This window comes from Brachypodium distachyon, chromosome 1 (genome assembly GCF_000005505.3).
Source record: "Brachypodium distachyon strain Bd21 chromosome 1, Brachypodium_distachyon_v3.0, whole genome shotgun sequence".
Taxonomy (NCBI): Eukaryota; Viridiplantae; Streptophyta; class Magnoliopsida; order Poales; family Poaceae; genus Brachypodium; species Brachypodium distachyon.
The window spans coordinates 56,114,724-56,142,068 of record NC_016131.3 but is presented as its reverse complement, the minus strand read 5'-3'; the positions used below and the strand labels follow the sequence as shown (position 1 = coordinate 56,142,068).

The 27,345-nt window shown below is 46.3% G+C and overlaps 2 long non-coding RNA genes across 6 annotated transcripts; one reads left to right on the top strand and one right to left on the bottom strand.

Moving 5' to 3' along the window:
• The first annotated feature begins 3,341 nt into the window (after positions 1–3,341).
• Positions 3,342–8,715, top strand: LOC106866829. 4 transcript variants are annotated; one of them, XR_002961749.1, is made up of 4 exons: positions 3,342–4,586; positions 4,677–4,708; positions 4,818–4,958; positions 8,389–8,715. It is a non-coding gene; the product is annotated as an uncharacterized LOC106866829 (long non-coding RNA). The 4 variants fall into 4 exon arrangements; XR_002961751.1 differs by having other exon boundaries at positions 8,384–8,715; XR_002961750.1 differs by lacking the exon at positions 8,389–8,715 and having other exon boundaries at positions 3,348–3,886; positions 3,969–4,586; positions 4,818–5,162.
• An 11,018-nt stretch (positions 8,716–19,733) lies between these two features.
• LOC112269773 lies at positions 19,734–20,908 on the bottom strand. Of its 2 annotated transcripts, none has more exons than XR_002961753.1 (2): positions 20,659–20,908; positions 19,734–20,315 (listed from the first exon to the last, which is right to left on the bottom strand). It is a non-coding gene; the product is annotated as an uncharacterized LOC112269773 (long non-coding RNA). The 2 variants fall into 2 exon arrangements; XR_002961754.1 differs by having other exon boundaries at positions 20,667–20,908.
• Positions 20,909–27,345: the final 6,437 nt, after the last annotated feature.

Sequence of the window (27,345 nt, the reverse complement as noted above, 5' to 3'; positions counted from 1 at the left end):
ACTCGTATTTCTTGCTTAATGAAAATCGATAGGAAAATTATATTACTTAATGACAGTAGATATGATAGCCATGCCCACGTGGTGTGTATTATTGTTTTATGAGTTCTGATTTTGACAGACTTGCATACTATGTTTCAGATTGTGTAGTTATTTCCCATAAGATACCATATCTCTCGAAGTATGGAGAAGGGCGTTGCTTATTAACTAAATATCTACTTGATATTTTTAGGTCGCTAAGTATAGAGATAATTTTGGAAGCAAAATATAACTATAGTTTCACCCTTATAAAGATTTGAGTTGTTAATCGTCTGCTCACCCCACCGAAGAACTGTTTGCAAATTATTATAATTGTCACATGTTAAATGTTATAGATATTTATATTACATCTTCAGATTATGGTTAACATATAGTATGATGAAAATTAATATTTAACATAAATATCACTGGATGATATATCATAAATGTACCAAGCAAAAAAATGCATACCAAAAAAGTCCAAACGAACCAAATTTAGTGAAATATATTTTGCAAACCTAAAAAAATATTAAATGTGATATCTATATTAACTCATAGTGTTAGGATAAGAATTCGCCTTATCTAAAAAAATTTCTGTCCTCCGCCAATGGTATGGATGCTGCAGCGGAGTTGGACGATGCATCTATGGTTGATAACATGATGTTGTAGGATTAGTACACTGCACTACACATAAACAAATTGTAATATCTAATCCCAATAGTAGTAAACCCCATAAAGTTAGTGAAAAGCAAAAGAACCGACCAAATTATAATCTGTACACGCAAGAAGCCAAGCTTGGTGTGACAACTATCATATACATCAGACTCTGTGGGATCAGATAATAGCAAAATCCATAAAGAGCAGGAAACAATATTTTGAAGTACTAGCTACCAGAGTGAACTTAACAGGCAATATGTCCATGAAAAAGGTGTCCACTTTCATAAACTATGGCCCCCTTCTAGGTAGCTTGGGCTTGTGCGTAAGCCATCTAAAGCTTAGGGCGTGTTTGGACGCCTGCAGGGCGTTGGCCTGCACCGCACGGGCGCTACGGCATCCAGGGCTGCAAGCATCCCGGATGCAAACAGTGGCTGCAGCCCGGTGTTTGGGGGTCCGATGCATCCGGGCGGAGCAGCGGCGGCAGCCGGCGGATAGGAAGGAGGAGGGACGGCACAGGAGCAGCATTGGCTGAGACGAAGAAGGAGGGCTGACGGAGGGGAAGAAGGAGGAGAGGCGCCGTCAGGGGGATGGTGCGGCGAGGGGCTCTACCTTGGCAGGGATGTGGGGTTTCGAGCGGCGGAGGGCCTCCGCACGGGAGGCGCGCGGCGGAGGAGCTCTGTGCTGGCGGCACGCGGGATGGGAGGGGCTCTGCGCAGGTGGCGGCGTGGCTGGAGCTCAGGTCTGGGGAATCCTAGAGAAAAAACTTGTTTTGTTTCAAATAGCTTATCAAACTTGAGCTTATTTCCTATGATGAGATGTGCAAAGTCTTATATACCCATACACTTGTTTCCTCTAAAGAAATCACGCAGAAAATCCTTTGCACGGATGAACTCCGAATCTGCACGAGGAGATTGGGGGCGGAGGAGAGGCCGGCGGCATTAGAGTTTTTAAGGTTTAGACACTAGCAGATTTGGGTGAAAACACTCGATTTGGTGAAAAATCAAATTAACGAGGCAAATAAAAGGAAATTATGCTGACCTAGTGCGATTCGGCTTCGAGTCGAGGTCCCCCGAGGTTTGCTGCTCAGGTCAGATTTCCCCTCTCTCCCGGCGGCGGCACGAGTAGTAGGGCGAGACCCCGCCACCGGCAGAGCGGCTATAACGGCGGCCTAGCCCTGGCGTACCCTGCTCTCCCTTGTCCCGGATCCGCTTCTTCCGGAGCACCAAGTTGAGGGCGGTGGAGATAAGAGGACCCGTTCCGGTGCTTCAACTCCTCCCGAGAGAAAGGACAAGAAGGCGCGGCGAGGGCGGCCAGAGGTTGCAGGTTGCAGCAGCGGCTGCTTGCGAGCTCGTGAAGGAGGCAGACGTGCGGGGACTGGGCCTGGGGCTGACAAGCTAGCTGGGCCTTGGCCTAAAAAGGATCAAACGACCCACATATAATTATCTGCCATATGGACATACCCATACGGAGACGAGACGGAACGAGACGGAGAAACCCTAGCCGCCGGAGAAAATCCTGTTTCCATCTTCGTCGGTTCCCCTCGCCTCCGATAGCCTATTGGTCATCAGGAGGTGAGGGGAACCACGGATCAACATCTGGCATCGTTTTAGTATCTTCTTTGTAAGGTTTTCTGTGTCCTTGGCGGCGGAGTCTTGACGGCGGAGGCGACAACGTGCGGATTAATGGTCTCCCAGCTCCATCCCGTTCTGGCGTGGCTATTGTGGTCTACTACATGGAGTTTTGGGATCTCACGACTCGTAATTTCGTGATTTTGGTCATCTTACTCATCGGTTCGGCGATGATTCAATGGTTCGACAACCTGTCTTGCGAGGGGTGTGTCACCAGCCACCAAGCGTTCAACGATATTAAGTTCTCACCCGCTGGGGTGGGCGGCTCATGTGGCTTAGTAAAACCTACAAGGTTAGTCCATCTTATGCACGTTTGGTCTTATACTGTTTTGTCACCAGAGATTTGGAGAAATATCAAGATGCGATTGGCGCAGCTAGAGAAGTTGGCTTCAAAGATTTTTTATGTAACCTTCGGTTTTTCCGAAATCTTTGTTGTCGTTTTAGTTTTTCTGATCAGTTGTAATACGTTTGTTGAATAAATAAAACCAGATTGTTGTTCTAAAAAAAAGATAATTATCTGCTGTGTTCTCGAAAAAAGCTTCAAATAGCTCTATTTAAGATTGTTGTTGGGAACTTAATTTGGTAAAATAATGTTGTGTTTGCCCATTTTCTGGTTTATTGATCAATTTCTACGATGAGGGTCAGAGGATATAAGTATCGCTAAATATGTTTGAGGTCACTTCATTCGTGTTGGGCATATGCAGACACTGCTAAGAATACATTTTCTTGGCTGCAAGCATTCAACGTTGAGAGAATTTCATATTTGCCACTCAAAACTTCTCATATCCCAAATGCCATTCAGAATATTTTTTTCCTAAATTTGCCACTCAAATTTTGCGTGGGGTACAAATATGCCACTATCGTTAGTTGACTGCTAGTTGACCGTTAAATCTCTACTACTTATAAAGACACCAACGTGTTCATCCCAACGTCCATCCCATTAAACGAACACAGAGTACTAATGGTCCCACGATCAGACTCCTGAACACAAACCACTCGCTAACAGCGTGAAATTCCACCCGCATCAGAATCTTTCAGCCCGCCGCGTTTTCATCGCCCCGAAACGTTTTTTCTTTCTCTCCTCACCCGGCCAGACTCGCATGCCGCCAGCCGCCTCCACCTTCCCTTCTCCTGCGGGCGCCGCCTCCTCGGCTCCTCCCCTCGCGGCCCGCCTCTGCGGCCTCAGCCCGCCTCGCCCGCCCCCACGCCCCCTCCTGCTTCCCTTTCCTTGCGGGCGCCGCCGCCTCCTCCCCCCGCGGCCCGCCTCTGCCCCGCCTCTGCCTTCCCGCTCAACTCCCGATCTCCACCTGCTCTTCTCTGCATCTTCGCCATCGCGCACGCGCCCCCGCCCCCTGCCCCCCTCTCCACCTTCCACGACGGCAGCCCGCAGCCTCCTGCCCCCTGCATCGCCTTCCATGGCGGCCCGCCGTATCCTCCTTGTGTTTGCCCTCGGGAGCAGCGGAAGGGAGCAGCCGGGCAGCGCTGCGCACGGGAGCAGCGAGCAGAATCGGGATTTGGTCATAGACGGGATTTGAGGAGAGGAAGAAGAGGGGATTTGAGAAGGAGGAAGAAGAGTCGCCACATTAGTGGAGTATTAGTTATCTTTTGTCGTAGTATTTCTTGCTGCTTACCAACTGAACATGGGTTTTCTCTTGTGTGCAACAACAGGCTGAGCATGCAGGAGCAGAAACTGCTCGCTGACGACATTTTCACATTTTGGCATAACCGTGAAGCTGATGCATCTTCTGGTGGTGAGCTCGTCTTTGGTGGCGTGGACTCGAATCACTATAAGGGAAACCACACCTATGTCCCTGTGAGACGCAGAGGTTAATGGCAATTTAACATGGGGGATCTTTTGGTTGATGGCCAGTCGACTGGTTTCTGTGCCAAAGGGTGTGCTGATATTGTGTACTCCGGGAATTCCCTGCTGGCCGGACCAATATGTATCTGTATCTTGAAATCAAGGATCCATTTATTCTATCAATCTGGTGCTATATTTTCGTGATCATGGACACTTGACTCAGATTAATTATTAGCATCGAGATAATGCTAGATAGTGTTTGGAGAAAGGCCTGCAAGTATTTTTTTTAAGGAAAATGCTCGCAAATGTTGATAACATTACAACTAATGCCAATATTCCATGATAATAATCGTATCTTTGTGCTGTTTCCAGGCTATAGTTGCTCAGGTGAACCATGCAATCGGTGCCGAGAGATTATCAACACAGAATGTAAAGAAGAGGTGAGCCAGTACGGAGAGATGACCCTTCACTTGTTATTGGTACAGGTTTGTGTTTTGCTGCATTTTCCATCTTCTGTTCATACTTCCAACTATGGAATAGATTTGCTGAGATGATTTTGTTCTATGTTTGAGCAGACAAAGCCACAGAAAGTGTGCAGTCTTTGATGGTACTCTATCAGATTAGTTCATTATAAATATTTTAAACTGCAATTTCAGTTCCATTACTAACTCATTTTAATGATGGGATAAATTCCATTTTTCCATAAACTTCTGCAGTAACGGAATTGAATCTGTTGTGGGTAAAAAATATGTCGGCTCGGTCGTTATTTGCACAGCCTGTGAGATGGCCATTGTGTGGATAGAGAACCAGCTTCGTGAAACAAAACGAAGGAGCTGATACTGCAATATGTTAACCAGGTCACTACTACCTTTGTGATTTGCTCTGACCTTTCTCTGATGTAATTCTGAAAGAGTTAGTTGGTGACTAGATTTTTGCATTGCATCCCTGTTCTGTGAGACCATCCACAATTCCGCATGGCCGCCTCCGACATCGTGCTCGCCAGCATGGACATTATTTTTGAGCAAGTGATATGCATGCTTACATCGCTAGATCATGACATATGTATATTTAAGTGTCTAAACAAGAACAGGGGCAATAAAGACAACTTATAAAAAAGTAAGATTTAAAATACGTCTTTTATATTTTAGAAGTGTGTGACGTGCACATTTAAAGTGAAATGGTAGCTTCGCCTGTAAGGTTACATGATTGCAAAATGACACTTATTTAAATGGCTTAGTGAGGTAATCAAATTTAACTTAAAGAGAAATAGATTTGAAAGAGAGTTTGAGATTTAAGGACGTGCGTTCACGTGCACACTTACTAGTAAGAAATTAAAAGACAATCTTGACCCTAAATGGTATGTTGATTTTTCCTTTACAACGAAATACTCCATCCATCTCATTTTATTTCTCGTTTTAGATTTTTATTTTTCCCCATAATAAGTGTCGTATTGGGCAATACTGATATCGGTTTCCAGAAGCAGGAATCCATTTACCTACTGTCTAATTACCTTTTTTTTCACCGCAGTGCCTAATTACCTTTTTTTAGAACAACAGTGCCTAATTACTTTGGTTGGTGTGCATGCGCTGGGCCTGGGCTGCGCACGTGCGAGACGGCGTGAAGTGTGGGCTTAATTACAACAAAATCAATCTCCCGTTTCAGCCGTTGCAATAATCGTGTGCTTTGGTATTTGGACTAAATCTAAAACGACAAATAAAATGAGACGGATGGAGTATTTTGTTGTGAAGGAAATCAACATAGTATCTAGGAGTAAAATTGTCTTTTTATCTTTTATTTAACGGTCAGCTAGCAGTCAACTGACGGTAGTGACATATTTGTACCCTATGCAAATTAATTTTGAGTGGCAAATTTGGAACAAGAAAATTCTGAATGCATTTGGACATATGAGCAAAATTTGAGTGGCAATATGAAATTCTCTCTTCAACATTAGTTGGGCCCCAAACTAATTTATTGCATAAAACAGATACCAAGTATAGCATGTACATGTAATTCCGATTACATACCTTAGGCCAGGAACTTCTCTCAGTTGATGCAATCAATTTGTCAAGCACCATGAACCATCACTTTATTTGTGGTATAACTTCAATAGAGCCACCTGATTTAGCGGCATCCCCAAACCCACAACACGTGTACCCACTTTCCTGCTATACGCAATATCAGGTTTTATCAATCATCCTACAGATATGCCCAGTTTAAAACATTTTGTGACATCCTCCAAGCAAAAAGGTGTGACACGTAAGTGTTGGAGATCAAAAACGGTACCGAAATTTCTGCACATTAAAGAAGCACTTTTGCCAGCTCTAAATCATGCATAAACAGAACATGCATATACACAGATATCACAAAAATGCATCCTGCAAAGTCTTAGTTAACACTGGGTCCCCAAGACAAAATTTTCGGTACATGTGTGCAGCACCAGTGACAACTACCTGCAATAATGTTGAGTGCACAGGCTATCAACAATGCTAAGTCTTCAGATTTTTCACTTTTTTGAGGAACATGAAGAAAACCACAATCAAAGTAAAGCAAAATTTCATCTTCCTATGATTTTCCTACATATGAAAGAGGCCCTTAGAATGCATCTAAGGTATTGCACGATGTTTTCTTGCACCTAATAAAAAGTTTCTTCCATCTCCCCAACCCTATGCAAGTGCTTCATAAACAAAATAATGTGTCATGTTATGTACCCATATAAACTTGCTTCCATCTACTCCCCCCCATACACAAGTTCAGTTGCTTCCAACACTTTGCAGATGTGCATAAAAGTTTTGGAAAAATAGGTGGACTATTTATGATTTCAAAAATTTCAACTAGTCATCAAAATTCTTTCCTACATAAATGAGTTATGTTTCTAACTTGTAGAAAAATTCAAAATGCTGGGACACCACAAATATGGAGCTTCAATCTATAGTTCAGTTTGCTTCCGACGTTTTAAACCATGCATGGAATGTTCTACTGTAATCCTCTAATTTAATTAATCAAGTGACGTGATTCTTGGCAGTGGCCATGATTCTCGGCACTGGTTGCGTGGAAATAGATCACATCTCAACTAGTGGGAATTTGGTTAATGAATACTATGAAGCCTAGTTGTTTTCCCGACGCTTCATCTTCGAAAGCACTCCAAAGCAAAGTAGGATCCAATAATTAAAAGGCATGTACAACAGTTTGTAACCATTTGGAGGGTCAAGCGTGCATTACCAGCCATCACTCATGATTGCTAAGGGCTTCGCCTAACTGAAGCTTGGATGAGATTTGATGTTAAATGCCTATTCCCAATGTCTCCCAAATCCATTGCATACAATCAGAAGTAGCTTAATTTGAAGCAAGGAAAACGATTTCTAGGCAACGAGGAACTTAGAAACATGCACCTCACTAGTTTGATAAATATCTCACATATGTTATCTATTTGTGTGTGTGTGTGTGTGTATACTCCTCCCATGTATGTTATCTATGTCCATGTATATATATATATACTCCTCTCATGTATGTTACATACCAGAGGGCATGTAAGGTCGTTGTGTGATTTAAACTTTTATTGTGAGCGGAAGTGGTTTAATCGTAGTGGCTGAACTTTTATTGTGTCCTTGCCCCCCACTCTTGTGAGTCAATAAACACACTAACTATTTTTTTCAAAAAGGGGAGGAATACCTGTCCTCTGCATCAATCGGTGCACATAGCAAAAAAGAAAAAACAGACTAATTGGAGTTTTTTTTGCGAGGAAAAACAGACTAACTCAACATACCCATATAAAAAACTAAATGGAGTTTCCCAGGGTGCGCTTGCTAACTTGTATATCTCTCGGTCGGTTGAACTATATGAATCGACTTGGAAGAAATTATGAAAACTAAAAGAGTAAGAAACTCCATGTGCTCCTATATTGCCGAAAACAATCCACACGATTCAATTCAAGACAGAAACATTTTAGACAGACAGAATCCACGGTTCAACACAGAATCGATCATCCATCCACAGCTGCAAATGCTACAAGACCACAATCTGACAGATCCACACAGCTAGCTACAAATGCTAAGAAAACAAAGCGGTAACCTCTCTCTGCTTCATTCATGCTTTGATGATTTCTGCTCAAAGATATGCAAAATCAGAGAGACCAAGAAAAAACTGAGGAGTTAAATCAGAGGCATGCATTAAAACCATTAATGTTTCCCGGTTGGTGTCTGAGCCTCTGCACTTTGCTGTTTACTGAACTTTAAGGAAAAAGCTTAATTATGGCAATTGATGGGGAACCTTTTGTTTTTTGAAGAACAGAACTTTATTCCCGGAACACCTCGTCTATCTCTGCGATGTGGAGTACTTCCCAAGCTGATGAACAGTGTGAAGTAGTTATCCTTTTAACGGGGAGTGGATCTGGAAGCTTGAGAGTTGAGACTGAAAATAGTCCATGGCAACAAATGTTGAGCCCAGTTTAAGGGGACAGTGGTGATGGAAAAAAGAGAGAAGGAGATTTCATTTCTGGTAAGGGATCATGAAAATTTAATTTCCTTTCTATGCTCAATGTACGAAAGTAGGTAATGGCCAGAACACTGTGTTGTAGGAAGATATCTGGATTGGTGTCAAATTAATCTTTGGTTGTCTTGTTTCAGGATCTTATAATATAGCTTATGACCCCAAAAAAACTGTAGCTAAAGTCTTACGGACAGTGCCCAAAGAAAATATGTTTTTTTTTTGACCGAAAACTGTAGGAGAGGCTCCGACAGTACATACATACATACATACATACATACATACATACATACATACATACATACATACATACATACATACATACATACATACATACATATTATATAATGAAGGGACACAAACACAAGCAGTTTACAGGGGGAGATACACATAGAGGGGGGGAAAAGAGAGGCACCTAGTTCATGGGACCGAGGCAAGAGAAACAAGCCAGGCCCTCAAGACATTGACGGAGCCAGAATTGAATCTACAGATCTGAACATTCAGAGAAACGGGGAGTCTAGCTAACCAAGACGACACAGAAGGAGTGATATCGTTGAAGATCTTATCATTTCTGCATTTCCACAGTTCCCAGTCCACAAAGAGGAAAACTTCTCTGTGAATTCTAGCAGGGGCGCAGGCTTTGACGAGGTGAAGACGATCCGGAAGAGAAGGCGCCGAAGGCAGGGACGACCAGTCCACCCCAATCCTGAGCCAGCACTCAACGCTGAACTGGCAAGTGAAGAAGAGGTGATCGCTTGTTTCCCTTGAACTGCTGGTGCAGAGAGCACAATTGAGCACCCCATCACGGTTACAATGTCTGCGATCCATCATGTCTTTGGTATTGAGGCGATCGCGATAGAGGAGCCAGGCAAAACCCTTGATCTTCAGCAAACAATTGTTCTTCCAAATCCATGTGGACCTGAGACATCCTTGGAGAGCAGGGAAGTGGTGCTGATAGAAGAATTTGGTGGAGAAGGCTCCGGATCCCCAGCGACAAATCCAAAGGTCTTGGTCCATCTGATCCAAGGCCGCGTTGTGGAGAATCTTGAAAATCTGTTGCAATTCCTCAAAGGCCAGAGTGGAAAGGGGCAGAGCAAAGAGACCATAGTGATCTTCAGAAGAGTGAAACTCAAGCAGGGTGATATCTTTGTTGATCGCGAACGAAAAAATGCGCGGGAATCTGGTCATAAAGGGATCGCCGTCCCAGGCATCTTTCCAGAAAGAAATGGTGGATCCCCCGCTAGGAAGACATCTAGCAACCTCTTTATACCCTGCAATAAGGCCCACCAAGTCTCTCCACCAAAAAGAGCCAACACCATCATCCAATTTAGGCACCGATCCAGTGTAGTAAGAAGACCAAATAAGCTTAACCCAAGGAGTGTCGACATGGTTGTAGAATTTGTGAAGGAATTTGGTCATCTGAGCTTCATTGAAGACCGATAAGTTGAGAACGCCAAGGCCACCAGAGCTTTTAGGGGAACAAACTTTGTCCGAGGCCGCAAGGGCTTTGCACCTGCCGGTGATCTCAGACTTGTTCCAGAGGGCAATTCTCTTGCGCTTGTCCACCGCCTCCTTGAAACCTTCCTGGACCTTGAAAACGCTAAGAGCATAGGCTGGCAGAGCCGAGAAAACAGACTTGACAACTTGAAGACGCCCCCCGAAAGACAGGAAGGAAGCACAGGACGCAAGCCTACGATCGATACGATCAATGATGGGCATGAGATCACGGATCTTGGGCCTGGAAGTACCCACCGGCTGCCCAAGGTAGGTGAAAATGCCCACCGCACAACCCATCGTAGCAGCCAGGTGTCTAGCTTTTTGATCTGGAATATTGATGGGAATCAAGCAGGATTTGGCGAAATTAACCCGGAGGCCAGTGGCCTGTGCAAAGGACCCAAGAAGCGCCTTGAGGCAAATCAATTGCCAACCCGAGGCCTGCATGATGATCAAAGTGTCATCAGCATACCGGACAATGGGGAAATGGGTATCATTGTTAGGAATCGGGAGTCCCAACAAGTTGAGGTGAAAATCTCTGTTGATGATGATCTGAAGCAAATATGCCGCAAGAACAAAGAGCAGAGGGGACAGGGGATCCCCTTGTTGCACACCCCGGAGGCATCTGAACTGCTTGCCAGGAACGCCGTTGAGAAGCACTGAAGAGGAGCCCGAGTCCAGCAGATTCTCGATCCATCCCATCCATTTATCATCAAATTAATCCCATGTGACGCATTGATGAATGTATTCCAGAGACCAAGACAGACAATCTTGGATGAAGTGGCACTTAAGAAAACCATATTGGTTGTCATGGACCAGCTTGAGGATGCAACGTTGCAGTCGGACGGATAGGATCTTGGTGATCAGCTTGAGACAAGAGTTTAACAACAAGATGGGCCGAAAATCATTGACAGACTCAGGGGAGAGAACTTTCGGAATCAGGATGATGAAGGAGGAATTCAGACACCGGAGACTGATATTGTGATTGAAAAAATCATTGCACAATTCATAGAACTCATTCTTGATAATATGCCAGCAGCACTTGAGAAACAAGCCATTGAAGTCGTCTAGCCCAGGAGCTCTATCAGACGGGAGGTGCTGGACCACAGCGTCAATTTCATCCACCGAGAAAGGAGCAGACAGTTCCCTGAGCCCATCGTGGCGAGTGATGAGGCAGGCCAACGCAGGGTGGAGGCTACGCGGTTCGGCCTAGCCCATGCGGTCGCGGAAGACATTCCACAAGGCGTGGGCTTTAGCTTGATGCGAATCAGCAACGAGCCCATCAGGCCCACGGATCGAGGGGACCATGTTGCGTCTATGAGCCTTGGTGGCCCAAGCATGAAAGAATTTGGTGCACTCATCACCCAGTTTGGCCCATCAAATAGAACATCTTTGTTGCCAAATCATCTTCTTCAAACTGTGCAGTTTCAAAACATGAATCTTGAGCGGCGCCCGAAAATTACTTTCATGAATGACCAGCTGCCTCAACTCCTCCAGGTGATCCAGCTCGTTGATGATCAAGTCACTGTTAGAAATCCAGGTGTCGAGCCTAGAAGCACGCTTTCTCCAAATCTTCAAACCCCGATGCGCAGCCTTGAGCTTGGCAACCAACCTCCCCGTAGAGGTGTGAGCCCGCACCGGCAAATTCCAAAAGGTGGCCACCACCTCCATGAAACCAGGCAGTTTCGTCCAATAGTTTTCGAATCTAAACACCGCGGGCTTCGGAATGAAAGAAGCAATACTCACAACGCATGGCACATGATCAGACGTGGAGCGTACCAATGGACGCACCGAATTGTTAGGGTGATTGAGCACCCAAGCATTGGAAGTGAAGAACCAATCAACTTGCTCCAAGAGGGGATCATCTTGCATGTTGCTCCAAGTGAAAGCTCTTCCTTGCAGAGGCAACTCATTGAGCTCCAGGGCAGCGATCGCGTTGTTGAAGTTGAGAATGTCTTGAACGTTGCCGCCCGGCTGGTTGTGGTTTTCCAGGGATTTGTAGAGGTTGAAGTCCCCCAGAAATAACCAGTCATCGTCCTCCCCAATATCCAGGGCACAAAGCCAGTCGAGGAACTGAGAACGATCCGGTTCAGAGCAGGGACCGTAAATGTTGACGATGTGGAAGCAGTCAGCCGAGAGCTTAGAGCGAAGCTCAACGTGAAGAGCAAAAGGAAGTGCATCCAACACAATACCAGCGAAGAGAGCCCCATCCCAAATGGTAATCAAGCCACCCGAATTGCCCACAAGACCAAAAGAGGGGACGAGAGCGAAGTGATCCAAGCGACGAGGCATAAACTTCTTAACAAAAGGAAGATCAAACGAGGTCTTTTTGGTCTCCTGGAGACAGACCACAGCACAGTCACCATCAAGAGTACGCGCACGAACAGGATCATGCTTAAAGGGCGCATTGATGCCACGGACATTCCAACACAGAATGTTCCAAGCCCGATTACAAGACGTTGTACTATTCATTAAAAACAGTCTGAAAGAGCAGTAAAAACGAGAGGGACACAGCCCCCCTCGGCCAGCAGGCACAACCTGCAGCACGCACGAGCGCAAAAAAGGAGTCCAACGATCCACAAAAGTGACATCCCTGAGCACCACCTGGAGACCTCCAACAGCAACTCCAGCAACTGACAGTTATGGGCCGCCAGCGCCCACTAAGCATCGGGTGTGCTAACATTGGGAACACCTTCAGGGTTGTTCAGCTTGTCCGTCTCCAGCTCCACATGAGCGAGACCACAGAAGCGTTCACCGGTGGACTGGATCATCTGGATGGGAATAGGCACAGGAACAGAGGACTACTCAGAGGGTTGTAAATGTTGTCGCAGCTCCGCAGGGACACCTTGATCAACCGAGCGACGAGCAGTGGATTGGGTCTGAGAACCAACGCTGGAACTGGAGAAAGAAGCAGATCTATTCTGACGGGGCAGATTCTGGGAACCCCCACGATGCATCAGAGCATAGTCGCGCTTGAATCCTTGGCTGAGGTTGCTGAGTCTGGGGCTTCTTCTCACTTCAGATTCAGAAATGGGCCCTCTACCATCTTGGGCAGGAGCAGATTGGGCCGGAGCAGCACGGCCCAACGCTTGAACTGGGGGAGGGCGGGAAGCAACCAAATCAACACTCTTGTTGCGCCTGGTGTAAAACTTATCAAAGCTCTGAATGCTTCTGGCTCTGGTCACCACATTGGTGTGAGAAGTAGTAGGGGCAGGGTCATTAAGCGCACCAATACCATGCAAGTTGACAGTTCTGATGGGGGAGAGAGGGGGATCAGCATCCCGTTGCTCAGCAGAACCAGATTCTTCCTTATCAAGCAGATTCTGCAAAAATCTAATGAGCCACCTCTTCTTTCCAGGAGTGGGGGCAATGGACTGAATAGAGTTGGCCTACTACTGCTCGAGGAGAGTAAGGATGTTGCTAGCCAGGGGAGCAGAGCTGAAATCATGAGCGGCCATCACGGGAGCCGAGGGAGTGAGCCCTGGAACTCTGTCAAGAGGGAAAGGCCAGGAGGCAGGGGAGTGCTCAGGTAGAGTCGTCGAGGGACCGGCAGTCAAATTCCCGGGGAGGGAAATATTGTCCGGACTAGGCTGGCTGGAGATGATTCTCTTTCCCTTGGGATCAAAAGGGTCAAACTGAGAAGGAGGAGGGACAGCATGTGATCTGGACTGCCATTCCAGAAGAGCAATCTGAAGCTGCTGATCAAACTCCGAAGTCAAGCCGAGTTGCTCAAGAAGAGGCACCGGCTCAGGTCACAAATCCACAGAAGGGGCAGGCGGCGGGGAGCGAAAACTGATGCCCGGGAAACCACGCGCCTCGGCTGGGGGCGCGCAACAAAGGGCACCACAGAGTGTGAGCTGACCGAGTCCATATTGTCCGAGCGAGCAGGTCCCCTGATGATGTTACGGCCAAGAGGGCGTTGAGGAGCATGGAGATCCATGGTCACGAGGCGGGATTCCGGCATCTGAACATCCGGCTCAACCCCCAGCAGCAGCATTACCCCCATCATTCTCATCGGGCTGATCCCAAAGACCCCAACCATCCTCTGGAGCCGGAGGCGGAAGAGGAGCGTGACGGTTTCTGGCGCCCTTCGGAAGCTCCTCCTCAAAGAGCAAGACTCCATCCAAATCGCCATCAAGAAGCATGGTGGGCATGGTCCAAGAACGACCCCGGCCACCATACATGCAGACGTGCTCCAAGATAGTACTATGAGGAACCTAGAGGTGCTCCTTAATGAGACATCTAATCAAAATATAAGCCTCTTTCATGTGGCGATCAACCCAATTCAAAGGAATCCCATACTGAGGCACAGCCCTGCGAAATAACCTTTCCTCACAGAAGTCCAAAGGCCAACCCAAAAACATCACATAGAACAAGCGCAAGCCCTCAGTGCGTCTGACATTGCGCGCCTCATCATGGCGCATGAAATATAGAACTCTGCCCCCCGCCAGATGAAAGAAACTAGGACGCGAAACCAATCTATCTCGGGTAAGAACATCCTCAAAACGAATGACCCTAGCGCAGAACGGATGAATGTTGGATCAAAGAACCACAAGATTATGGGGAGGAGCGGTGATGACATTTAGTACCTCAGCTAGCGTCTGCTCACGGACGAGCACAGGCAGGTCAGGATCTAGCGGATTGACGACGGCAATCGTGCAGTTGTCGTGGGAATGGGCCGGCTGCTCGCCGACGAAGATGGTCGCCTCCCGCGTCTGGTCATCGCCACCATCAAGCCATTGGAGGCCCTCAGGGACCCAACTCGAGGGGTCGAAATCGAAGTTGGCCATGAAGCAAGGGCGCCGAGTTGCCGCAGGCACCAAGAGCAGAGCGAAATGTGAGATTGGTGTGGGGAACTGAATCGGCCTGGGAGAACAGCGTGGAGTAGTAACAGTAGACACAGCGTAGCATGAAGAGGGAGCAGGAGGCGGCGAGAGGCGAGAATCGAGGTTGATGTGACAAAGCAGAGACGGCCGATAGGCACCCAAGGGGACACCCAACCCAAACAACGGACACTGACGCCGGGCCCGGGGCAGATCAAAGGTCTCCACGCGTCCAGGGCGCACCGGGAGGCGAAAAGGCCGAGCAGGCCACCGGCCCAAGCCACAAGCCAGGTCCAATCGCCCATAATTAATGCGGGGGAAGAGACGGGGAGGCATGCAGGCCACAGGGCTAGCCCGAGGCCTATCGGACGGCAAAGACGTCAAACCGAGACCCCTACCAGGGTCAGCAGGCAGCAAGTAATCATGACGAGGAGGAAAAATCTGACTCCCGGACGCCGCGCATGCACCCACACAATGCACGGGCAAACAGGCGGTCGACATATCACCCGCGACAGCATGGGCATGAGCGGAAGAACGGGGGAGGGGGGGAGGGTTGGCCAAAGCGTAACGGACACCTGGCGGACGGCAGGCGAGGAGGGCACTCAGGAATGGGAAACTGAAACTCGCCCAGCACCAGCACCGGCGAGGGGTCCGGCGAGACCAACGACGATCGAAAGTATCCCAAACAAGCTTCATACGCGACGTAGTCGGCAAAGAGAAGATGACCAGGTCGCGCGCGACGCGCAGAAGAACGCTTCTTGAGAATCGAATGAGGACTAAGTTTGTCACCAATGGCCATGGCCTGCAGAGCATTGGCAGTCGTGCATTTGGAGCGAAGAACCAGGGACCAATCTTCCTCCGACTCGGCCAACCAGAGCGCATACTCACGGCGCCAGTTAGGCCCGCCCGAACTCCAGAGATGGAAGAAGCAGATGAAGCGCTTGCAAGCGAACGCACTGAGCTTGAGAACAGCTAAACCAACATGCTTGCTGCAAACCACGAAGCGGAAGACGCGATTGGCCTGCCTACCGACCTGGAGAAGAGCACCGCGCGCCCCAAGCACAGCGTCGAGTGCCTGCTCCACCGACGGCATGTCCAACTTAAAGTCAGCGCGTCCAAAGGAAACCACCATGAGGAAGGCAGCCTCAGCAGACAAAGGGTGAACAGGTTGACGGTGAGACGAGAAGATCGTGCGCGCGAAGCGTTGACCCACGACGATGTCGTTGAAGCATGGGGTCGTGGGCGAGGCCGGCGATCCAGGAGGAGGCCCGGGAAGAGAGTGTTGCAGAATGAACTCCGGGAACTTCTGAAGAAAAGAGGCCAATTGCAGCACCATGGAGACTCCGGCAGCACGGCAAGAGGCATCCTCCAGACAGACGGACTGGAAAGCCTCCACCTCGGAGTAGCCGGCACGGCAGAGATCACCAAAGCAGTCGATGAAGGACGACGTGGACGAGAGCACCATAGCAGGGCGGCGTGAAGGAGGTGTGAGGAAGTCAAAAGCAACCTGCAGATCCCGAGCAGCATTGAGCCAAAAACCCTCGGCAACGGAGGCCGGGCCGGAAGGCACCATCGCAGGCAGGGCGACAGTGGGCACCGCATAGTCGCCCTCAAAGAGCAACGGAGAAGCAGATCGCACAGTGGACGCCAAGGAGGCAGCTGCAACGACAGGCATAGAAAGAGGAGCCGCCCAGGCATTGGGGTGGCGCTGCCAGCAGAGGCGAGGCCGGGCACCGGCGGCGGGGGCGAGATCGCCCTCCCGCGAGAGCCGACCGTTAGAGACATCTTATGTTGATATCGACGGCGTTGGTGATGGAATTCTTGTTGCCCGTCAGATTTGTGCAGAACGTGACTCCGGGTTGATCAACATGCTTGCAGATGAGCTCTAAAGAAAATATGTTTTGTAGAAGACTTTATAATCTCGGACAATTGATGTTGAAATAGATCAATATGCTGAATGTGTCAAAAGTTGGTTAAATGGTCAGAAGGATATGATGCTCTAGTTCTTCCCTAAAAGTGGGCAATTTTCAATAAGATCCTTCTATCTTAAGCTCATTGAAACTGATTTTCGTTTTCCAACAAGAATCAAAATATTTTTGTGGCTAGTGTTTTTTCCCACCACCCGAAAACCAGATATAATGGACAGGTATCCCCCATGTGTCAATGAAGCCACCGAAACGCACCATCAAACACGACACCAAAGGACCTCCACCACAACTTGTCCTCAAGGCACGCTCTACCGAACGGACCAGATCCAGCGTGACCCGCCCAGAGGGGCATGAATAGAACGAGAGGCTCCCAATGGAACATGGAAGACGCGTTGATATGCTCTAGAAAGATAATTTGGTACAGAGAGTCTGTCAAGGAGGTAAAACTTGCTAATTTCGTGAAGCTGATGAATCCATCAGACATTTATCCTTCACCTTTAGCCCACTATGTCTGGGGTAATTAGATGTGCCTTTGGTGTATCTGATGGACCCAAAGACATGAATGATATGTCTGATCGACTGGTATAAGGGTACGGTAATTCGATGAGCACTGTTCGCTGTGAGGGTGTTGGCTGTTTGTTGGGCAATTCTGAAGCTGAGAAACAAAGCTTGCTTCCATTGCAAGATAGTCAGTAACCCACATTCTGAGATGTATTACATATGTTGTATGTTAAAGGACTGGTTCATTCTGCAGAAAAATGAGGCAAGTTCAGATTGCATACTTCATACTGCAGTTGATGGACCAGGTGATGGAGTGTTTCTTGTGTTCTGTTCTTTCTTCTGTTTCTGTCGCACTTTCTTCTGTTTCTCTGCTAATGTGTTTCTTGTGTTCTGTTCTGATGCTGCTTGTTCAAATAGCATATTGTTATTTGAAAGCTTGTTGATACGTGTGGTCACTAGGGGTTCTTTAGCTTCCTTCGCTGACTTCGCAATTTGTTCTGTTTTCTGTACAAACTCTGAAGCTGCCAGTCCCTTTCAACTGAAATCGTGGGCAACTTCCTCACACACACAAAAAAAAAATCGTAGGCAACTCTTAGTCAAAATAAAAATGCAATGAACTGCTCTTAATTCAAACTAGGCCTAATATAGTGGCTGCTAGCACTATGGATCATATGCGCATTATTATTCATGCTGGGGCTGACGATGCAGAGTTAGTTGATCAGCACGTAAAACAAGTTTTCCCAATGTCTCCCAAGCTCATGCCATGTGACTACAACATCGTTTGATTTTGAGTGTGAAAAATGGTTTCCAATAAAAACTGGATGGTATGGAGCTAACTTAGCTTGACTTTTAGCTAGCTACTAGTAAGGTTCTCATATATATATGGTCATCTTAGGTAAAACCATCTCTATATGCCAATATATATTTCTCTTCCCATGTGCTTCACTTTTATGAATCTTGAGTGGGACATAAGAGAGAAGGGAACGGGATGGAGAAAGCAACTGCTTGTTCGGCTCGCCTCGGATGCAGCTCAAGTGGATGGCTCGCTATATTGAGCCAGAAAAATGGCTCGTGAGTATGGAAGGTGGGCCAGAATAATTAACATGGCCAAACCAATCATTTCGGTGTTATTTGTTACTCATTAGACTTTGTCTTGTGGGTATCAGTTAAAATCATTCGAGTTTGTGGTTTTCGGTTACAAGAGCCGTTAGGTATGCGTTTTGTTGTACTGTACGCTTAATAAAACGTAGCCGTCATTTTCCCATTTTGTTTCAGCTCAATCAAGTACATCCCTTAACAAAATATCCTAGACATGTGTTGAACCTAGCCTTGTTTTGCCACATGACATTGGTGACAAGAGCACGCACGGACGAGGTCGGGGACTGCTGAGTGCTGACCAACATGAGGAGGAGGACGCCGACAACCATGAACAGAAGACGCTGATGAGTTTGTTGAGGAAGATGCCGACGAGCAGCCCAACACCTTGGATCTGGAGGGGGAGTAGTAGGGTGAGAGAGAGCTCGAGAGAAAGCAAGTCCTAGGTGTCTCATCTGCGATGCGAGTGCTGGGGGTTTGTCCTCGTCGCAACCCGCCTGCGAGCTATGCTCAATCCTCACGTTTTCCTCATCCTGACATGGAGGCCTTTTACTTAATTACAGCTGCAGGCTCTACACACAACCCAACCTATCAAAAAGGTCTCCACCTATAGCTATGGTGCGAATCAGGTGCGATCTAAGGAACCAAACAAGAAGAAGCTGGAGATTGGTTCCAGACTAAGGTAAAACACCCATTCCCAATGTCTCCTAGACCCATGTCGTCCCGCCATGTAGTCAAAACATTTTTTCATTTGAAATATGGAAAATGAGTGATTATAGCTATGTATATGTGTACTCATTGTCCACTATCCCACGTATGCTTCATATTTCGACAACTTCCTAGTACAGGATATAGAAGACTCGTGTAACTTTATATACAGGGATGATATGGTTTTGTACTTTTGTCTAGTGGAAGAGAATGTAGTTGTGAGATGAGTGGTTTTCTTTACTGGAAGAGGGATAGTTGGTGCTACATCCTTGGCTCTCGAGGACGGACATTTTAAGAATACAACATATACTCACGTAAATACAAGTTAGGTGTGGCTATGTAAACTATAAATCTATAGTCCTTTTAAATAAGAGTATGAATTGGCTTTTTAAATAATTCGACAATGTTATCTGTCCACAGACAATACACGTGGAACTTTAGCTTTTTTTTTTAACTGCGAATGTCTTGACACAGAGCAACACTTAAATACATAAAGTTGCAAATCCTACATTTTTGTACCATGGGCTTGGTCGGGGAAACGGTTGGCTTTTCTAAAAGAGCTAATCGTAATGTTGAACTTGGCAATTTTTTGGCCCGCAAGTGGAGATCTCGACCTGGAACTAAAGTGTTCCCTCGTGCCAAATTTCATGATGCCAAATACATGATGTCCACATTTGGTACTTCTTCAAATGTGTGACGAGGTAATTGAAAAAATAATGCTGCCTATAATTTTAGTTCTACAACTATAGCTCTCGTGCTCTTCTCACGTTTTTGTCTTGGAACGAGACCCTTTTCTGCATCGTGGATGCAGGCTCTACGTGCAATTCAACCTACCAAACATGCCTCCATCTATAGCTCTTGTGCGAACCAGGTATGATATATGCAACCAAACAACCCTCAGGAGAAGCTGAATCTTGGTTCCGGAATCTTCTGTATGTAAGAGGGAGAACCCCACTACATCATTTTGATGCTCTCTTTCAAAGCCATGTCATCACTTTTTCTGCGCACCCCGTTTCGTTCAGCAGCGCCCGTCGTCTGGGCATCGCCTGCCCTTGCAGCACACCACCAGAAGGGCAAAAGACATCCACCAAGATGTGGCCTGTGCAGGCGGGGGAAAAATCCTCAACAATATCCGTGTGTAAAACATCCATTCCCAATGTCTCCTAAACCCATGTCCTGCCATCTAGAAAAAACACCGATTCATTTGAAGTGTGGAAAGCAAGCGATTATAGCTACATATATGTGTACTCATCGTCCACTATCCGACGTATGCTTCCATAACTTCCTAGTGCGGGATATAGAAGCTCGTGTGATTCGTTTTATATATAGGGATGAGATGGTTTTGTTTAGTGGAAGAGAAAGTATAGTTGCGAGATGAGTAAACTCTTGCAATAAATTTGGATATGTATCACTGCTCTTCTCTGCTTTGAGAAAATGAGAAGCTCATGTAAGATAGAAGGGTGAAAAAACAGACGTTAATGAGATAACTAAACAATAGAGGAATAGGATTGGAGATGAGTTATTACGGATTTACAGCTATGTCCTTGTCTCGTCCTATGTTGTCTTCCTCCTCTGCACCGGCGGGGGTGGCTTCATGTTGACGCCACTGCACGCACCAGCATGCGGCCGTGCCAGTGCACGCACCACGCTCATCACCACCGCACCGGAGCAGATCCCTCGGCCTGTGCACGGCCGACGCCAGCATCAACTCCTCCTGCGCATGTGCGGACTGGTTGGCTTGGAAGGGGATAACTCCTAAGCCGCTTGGCTCCTACCCTATCTTAGGCTCAAGCCAATGGCTGTAAGATTGGAGCTAAAACTCAGACTCGTGAGTATGACATGTGGGCCCGAATCGCTAATTTGGTGAAACTGTGATTCTCGGAGTGTTTTGTTACTCCTAATTAATGTTAAACTTGTGGGTATCAGTTAAAAATCACTGGGTTCGTGGTTTTCTGTTACGAGAGCCGCAAAACATGGGTTTACCTGTAATTTACTCAAGATTATTAGTTACTGCTAATACATTGATTAAACACCATAAATGTGCTCCAACAGTAAGAATATAATGCCCGTGATACATGTCTTGCTAACTAACGAGTCTTTCTAGCAACATTGTTTCTTTTTTGTGACTGTAGCATCATCGTTTGTTTGACTCCCCGAGCATGTAAATCGACACGTGCCAGCAAATTAAGGCTCAAATTAATATGACCTCAGCCTGGAAGTACAGCGGGTCAGACAGCACAAAAGTTTGTATTTCCATGTTACAGAAGGCTTTCAACTGTACAAATTTCACCCTACTCCGTAACAGAGTTTATGTGTTAATAGAGTTCAGATCATTTACTAGTGTACAAAGAAATTCTTTTTTTCGCTAAATGGAGTGTGAACATTCCAGATCGGCCTTCACACACAGAAGCATGTAAATTCAGACGGTAATCTTACAAAAAAAAATCAATGAAAATCAAATCGTCATTTTCCCATTTGTTTCAGCCTAATCAGGCACATCTAGCTAGTAACAAAAAAATCCTAGCCGCATACCCAGCTTTTCTTTGCAAAATCAACCACCTGCAAGGGGTCGGCGGAGCACGAGTTTGCCGGCCGGAAAGGAGACGTGTGGCCAAAGATTGTGGACGAACGAGTCGACGGAGGCTGCTGACCAGCTTAATTGGGGAGGAGGACATTAACAAGCCTGGGAAGGAAGTCAAGGACGCAACTACTTCACCATTCCGATGGTCAAGGGGGTAGTGTAGGATCAGAGAGAGCGAAAGGAAGGTAGTGTTGGCTGGGAGAGCCTTTTCTGCAGCCCGATGGTCCGAGACCTTACATTCTTTTGCAAAGCTGGGGCGAGTGTTTCTCCTTCGTCGCAACCCGCATTTGAGTTATGTTGGCCGGGAGACCCTTTTCTGCATTGTGGGTGCAGTCTCTGCATACAACTTGGGTGTGAACTAATAGGCGCGATCTATGAAGCCACGAAGACGAAGTTTGCATCTGTAATAAGGTAAAATACATATTCCCAATGTCTCCTAAACCCATATCATGCCATGCCATGCCATGTAGTCAGACCAGACCATTGCTTCATTTGAAGTATGGAAAACGAGCTGAGTATAACTATGTATACGTGTACCCATTGCTCCACCATTCCACGTGTACTTCATATTTCGACAACTTCTTGTTGAGGGATGTAGAAGCTCGTGTGACTTTATTTTTATCGAGGGATGAGATGATTTTGTTTGGTGGAAGAAAAAGTAGTTGTGAGATGAGTGGTTTTATTTACCGGAAGAAAATAGTTGGTGGTATGTTAATGATCGACGCCGGACATTTTGAGACTAGTATACTCACACAACTGCAAGTTAGGGTGTGGCTCCTTAAAGTGTAAGTTTGTGATGCTACGGGTCCACCAATATATATCCATGAAGAGAGTTAATTGGCTTTAAAATTCTACAATGCTACGGGTCCAACAACAGTACAAGGGGGACTTTAGCTTTTTAAAAGGAGTTAGCTGCAAGGGTGCGTGAACTTGGCACATGACAACACATTGTTACACAAAGATGCAAATCCTTCATTTTTGCACCATGAGCTTGGCATGGGGAAACACTTGTTTTTTCTAAGAGAGTTAACTGTAATGTTCACAGTTTTTGGCCCACAAATGGAGGTCAAATTGGACTTAAGTGTTCACTCGTGCCAAGTTCATGGTTCCAAATACATGATGTGCAACTTTATGTACAGCAGTGTTCATCTATATCAAGATTATATATGAATGGTGCATTTCGCTCTTTTTAAAGTGCATGACAAGGCAGTTGAGCAATACATAGTAAAAAATAGTTTTGTGTGCAACTTTGAATCTACAAAATACATCTGACGTAGTTGCACATTTGCCATAATGAAGTTGCATTCTGCAATTTCAGTTTCACAAGCGTGCAAAATGTAAAATTACAGTGTGCACACTACACAGTGGAAGAAGCCCATTACATTGCCAAAAATAACTAAAGGCCCACTCCGGTAGCAACATATGGAATGGAGCAAATCCCAGCTACACTAGCACTGTACGTGGGCCGAATTCCTCACCTCTACTCCTACACTAGCCCTGCCTTGCGCTCTCCCATCCTTCCCCTCTCTAATTCGCCGGTTTACTGCTCTTTTGCCCAAATTGACCAGTCAACTTTTGTCCCCTTCCCTAATCTTCTTCCTTGTCTCCGAAGGCTTTCAAAAGACGAGCACACAAGTTTGTATTTCCAGGTTACAGAAGGCTTTCAACTGTACAAATTTCACCCTACTCCGTAACAGAGTTTATGTACGTGTTAATAGAGTTCAGATCATTTACTAATGTACCAAGATGTTTTTTTTGCTAAATGGAGTATGAACATTCCAGATCAGCCTTCACACACAGAAGCATGTAAATTCAGACGCTGATCTTACAAAAAAAATCAATGAAAATCAAGTCGTCATTTTCCCATTTGTTTCAGCCTAATCATGCACATCTAGCTAGTAACAAAAAAATCAACCACCTGCGAGGAGTCGGAGGAGCACGAGTTTGCCGGAAAGGAGACGTGTGGCCAAATATTGTGGACGAACGAGTCGACGGAGGCTGCTGACCAGCTTGGGGAGGAGGACGTTAACAAGCCACGGAAGGAGGTCCAGGACGCAACTACTTCACCATTCCGATAGTCCAAGACCTTGGATCCAAGGGGGTTGTAGGATAAGAGAGAGCGAAAGGAAGGTGTGTTGGCCGGGAGAGCCTTTTCTGCAGCACGATGGTCCGAGACGTTGTTGGAATTTAGGATAACGCAAACGTCTAAACTAAATTAAATTCCTGTAAAATCTCAAAAGCCCATTCATCGAGTCGGTCGGTCCGGATCGTTGCTTATTCTTTTGGCAGTTGGAATATGTTGCGGACGCGTAACAAATTCTGATAATTGCGGAGTCGATTTTGGTTTCCTAAACCGAAGGTTTCCTAAATCAACGTCGGTTGCGTTGTTGGAATTTAGGATAACGCAAACGTCTAAACTAAATTAAATTCCTGTAAAATCTCAAAAGCCCATTCATCGAGTTGGTCGGTCCGGATCGTTGCTTATTCTTTTGGCAGTTGGAATATGTTGCGGACGCGTAACAAATTCTGATAATTGCGGAGTCGATTTTGGTTTCCTAAACCGAAGGTTTCCTAAATCAACGTCGGTTGGTTTCCTAAACCGAAGGTTTCCTAAATCAACGGCGGTTGGTTTTCTAAACTGAAGATTTCCTAAATTGATGGTTTCCTAAACCGACGTCCGCATGACTGCCTATATAATAAGACGTTTCCGGCCTCAGAACGAATACGCCTAAAAATCCGTCGTTGCACCCACGATCCAATCTCGTTGTTCGCTGCCTTCTGCTACTCCATCCCGCCGGCTGCGTGCACAGCGCGCCGGAAGAGCAGGCCTCCGGAACCCCGACCTTCGAGATCCTGTCCGGGAGACGGTCGATAATATTTTTTGGGGAGCGTTCTTACTCGACTGCTCGCTTCATCACGGCCCTTCCTCGTCGGTTTCTTCGTCACCATGGTCAACAACGGTGATCCTGCGGCTCAGGCTACCGCTCAAGCTCAGCAGCAGCAGGCTGCTCAACTCCAAGCACAGCAGCATATCAAACAACGGGCGACTGCTGCTGCCCAGATGCAAGCACAGGCACTCGCAGCTGCCCAGGAGGTTACCAGGTCGGCTGCTGCAGCCGGCGTGAACATCGACGCTGCTGGACTCGTCACCGACTTCAACAAATTCATCAACAAGGAACCAACTCAGGAGAAGGACACCTTACCGTACGTAATCTGCTTTTTCTTGTTGATTTTATTCAATAGTTATATTATGCATGCTGTGGAATTAGGCGAGTTTTATCGCTATGCGTTGCTGTTTAGTTTGTCTAGTTTGCATGACATAATATGCTACATGTTTTTAGCCATGATTTTATGGATTAAATATTCATCGAAAATACCTAATTTTTCAACAATCCAAAAACCTTATATCTGTAGGCAATTTTCGATGGCTCAATTTTCTGCTACTTTGAAACCACCTATGTTTACTGGACTGCACTTTAAGCTTTAAGAGGTGGCAGTATAAATGTCACATGTGGCTTGTGGCTATGGGCGCATGGTGGGCGGTACAACACAGGAAGACTCAAACGGTTGCTCCTGAGTAGCTGTATAAAGAAGCTTGTGTTGTAGTCGTCGGCGCGATCCTAAGTGTGCTGAGAGATAAACTCGTTGATGCGTATCTGCACATTCAGGATGCCAAAGGGCTGTGGGATGCGCTCGACGCAAAATTCGGCACATCTGATGCTGGCAGTGAGCTGTACGTCATGAAGCAGTTCTTTGACTATAAGATGGTTGCAAACCGATCTGTAGTCGAACAAACTCATGAGCTACTGACTATGGCTAAGGAACTTGAGCAATTCAAGTGTCCACTACCCGACAAATTTGTTGCCGGGGGCATCATTGCCAAGTTTCCTCCCTCGGGGAGGAACTTTGCTACTTCTCTAAAACACAAGAGACAGGAAATCTCTGTGGAGAACCTGATGGGGACTTTTGATGTTGAGGAGAAGGCGAGAGCAAAAGATGCTGGCCCCAAAGGCAATTCTGTGGAGGCTACGTCCACTGCCAACATGGTTCAGAGGAACAACCATAACCACAACAGCAGTAACAACAAGGGAAAGGAAAAGGGATTCAGCATGCCTGGTCCCAAGAACACTACCACTTTGAAGAAGAAGAAGAAAGGAGGCAACAAGGACAAGGATCCTTGCTTTGTGTGCGGAGGACTCGGCCATTGGGCGAGAAATTGCAAAGAGCGCAAAGGAGGACAGATACGGCAAAAGTTTGCCAATCTGACTATTGGCAACAATGAAAATGCAGGCAGGTATGGTAATTCATTTACTGTATTTTCTGTATGTCAATCCACCGATTGGTGGGTTGATACAGGTGCAACTATTCATGTGTGTGCTGATATTTCCTTGTTTTTTTCATATCAGCCCACCAGGTCCTCAGTGACGATGGGGAACGGTGCTCATGCTTCTGTTCATGGTGTTGGCTCGATGGATCTGAAGTTTACTTCGGGGAAGATCGTGTAGCTGAGGAACGTGCAGCATGTGCCCTCCATTCAGAAAAATCTTGATAGTGGATTCCTCTTTTGCAAGGACGGATTTAAGTTAGTGTTTGAGTCCAATAAAGTTATTGTGTCTAAGTATGGACAATTTATTGATAAAGGTTATGAGTGCGGAGGCTTGTTCCGCTTATCCCTTTCGGATTTTTGTAACAAGGTCGTGAACAACGTCAATTCTATTAACAATGAGTCTAATGTTTGGCATTCACGACTTTGTCACATTAATTTTGGTTGCATGACGCGGTTAGCAAATCTGAATTTAATGCCTAAAATCACCATGGCTAAATGTTCGAAGTGCCAAACTTGTGTGCAAGCGAAGCAGCCTCGCAAGCCTCACAAGGCTGCGGAGGAGAGGAATCTACCACCGTTAGAGCTCATACATTCTGATCTTTGTGAGATGAACGGTGTATTAACCAAAGGTGGAAAACGTTACTTTATGACTTTCATTAATGATGCGACTAGATTTTGCTTTGTGTATTTATTAGAATCAAAAGATGAAACATTGCATTATTTTAAGATCTATAAAGCTGAAGTCGAGAATCAACTTGAAAAGAAAATCAAACGGTTGCTGCGCGTTTATCCAAGGCATGGTGGGGGGAGGCTCTATTGACTTCGTGTCATGTCCTAAATCGTGTTCCCACAAAAGATAAAGAGATCACACCATACGAGCTATGGGAAAAGAAGAGACTCACACTTTCTTACTTATGGACTTGGAGTTGTTTGGCGAAAGTCAATGTGCCAATTACCAAGAAATCTAAGCTTGGACCCAAAACCGTTGATTGTGTCTTTCTTGGCTACGCTCTTAGGAGTGTCGGCTATAGATTCTTGGTTGTAAACTCTGGAGTACCCGACATGAGTGTCGGTACAATTATGGAGTCCAGGGATGTTACATTTTTTGAGGATATATTTCCCATGAGAGATATGCATAGCACATTTAGAGAGGATCATGATATACCTGTTGAACCCGACAATTCAGAGGAACATCAAGATCATGATGTAGCTCCTGAACCCGCCATCCCAATTGAAAATCTTGAACAAATACTTGCTGAGATTCCTGAGGAGGATGACAATGAAGCTCCTACGAGGACTAAGCGA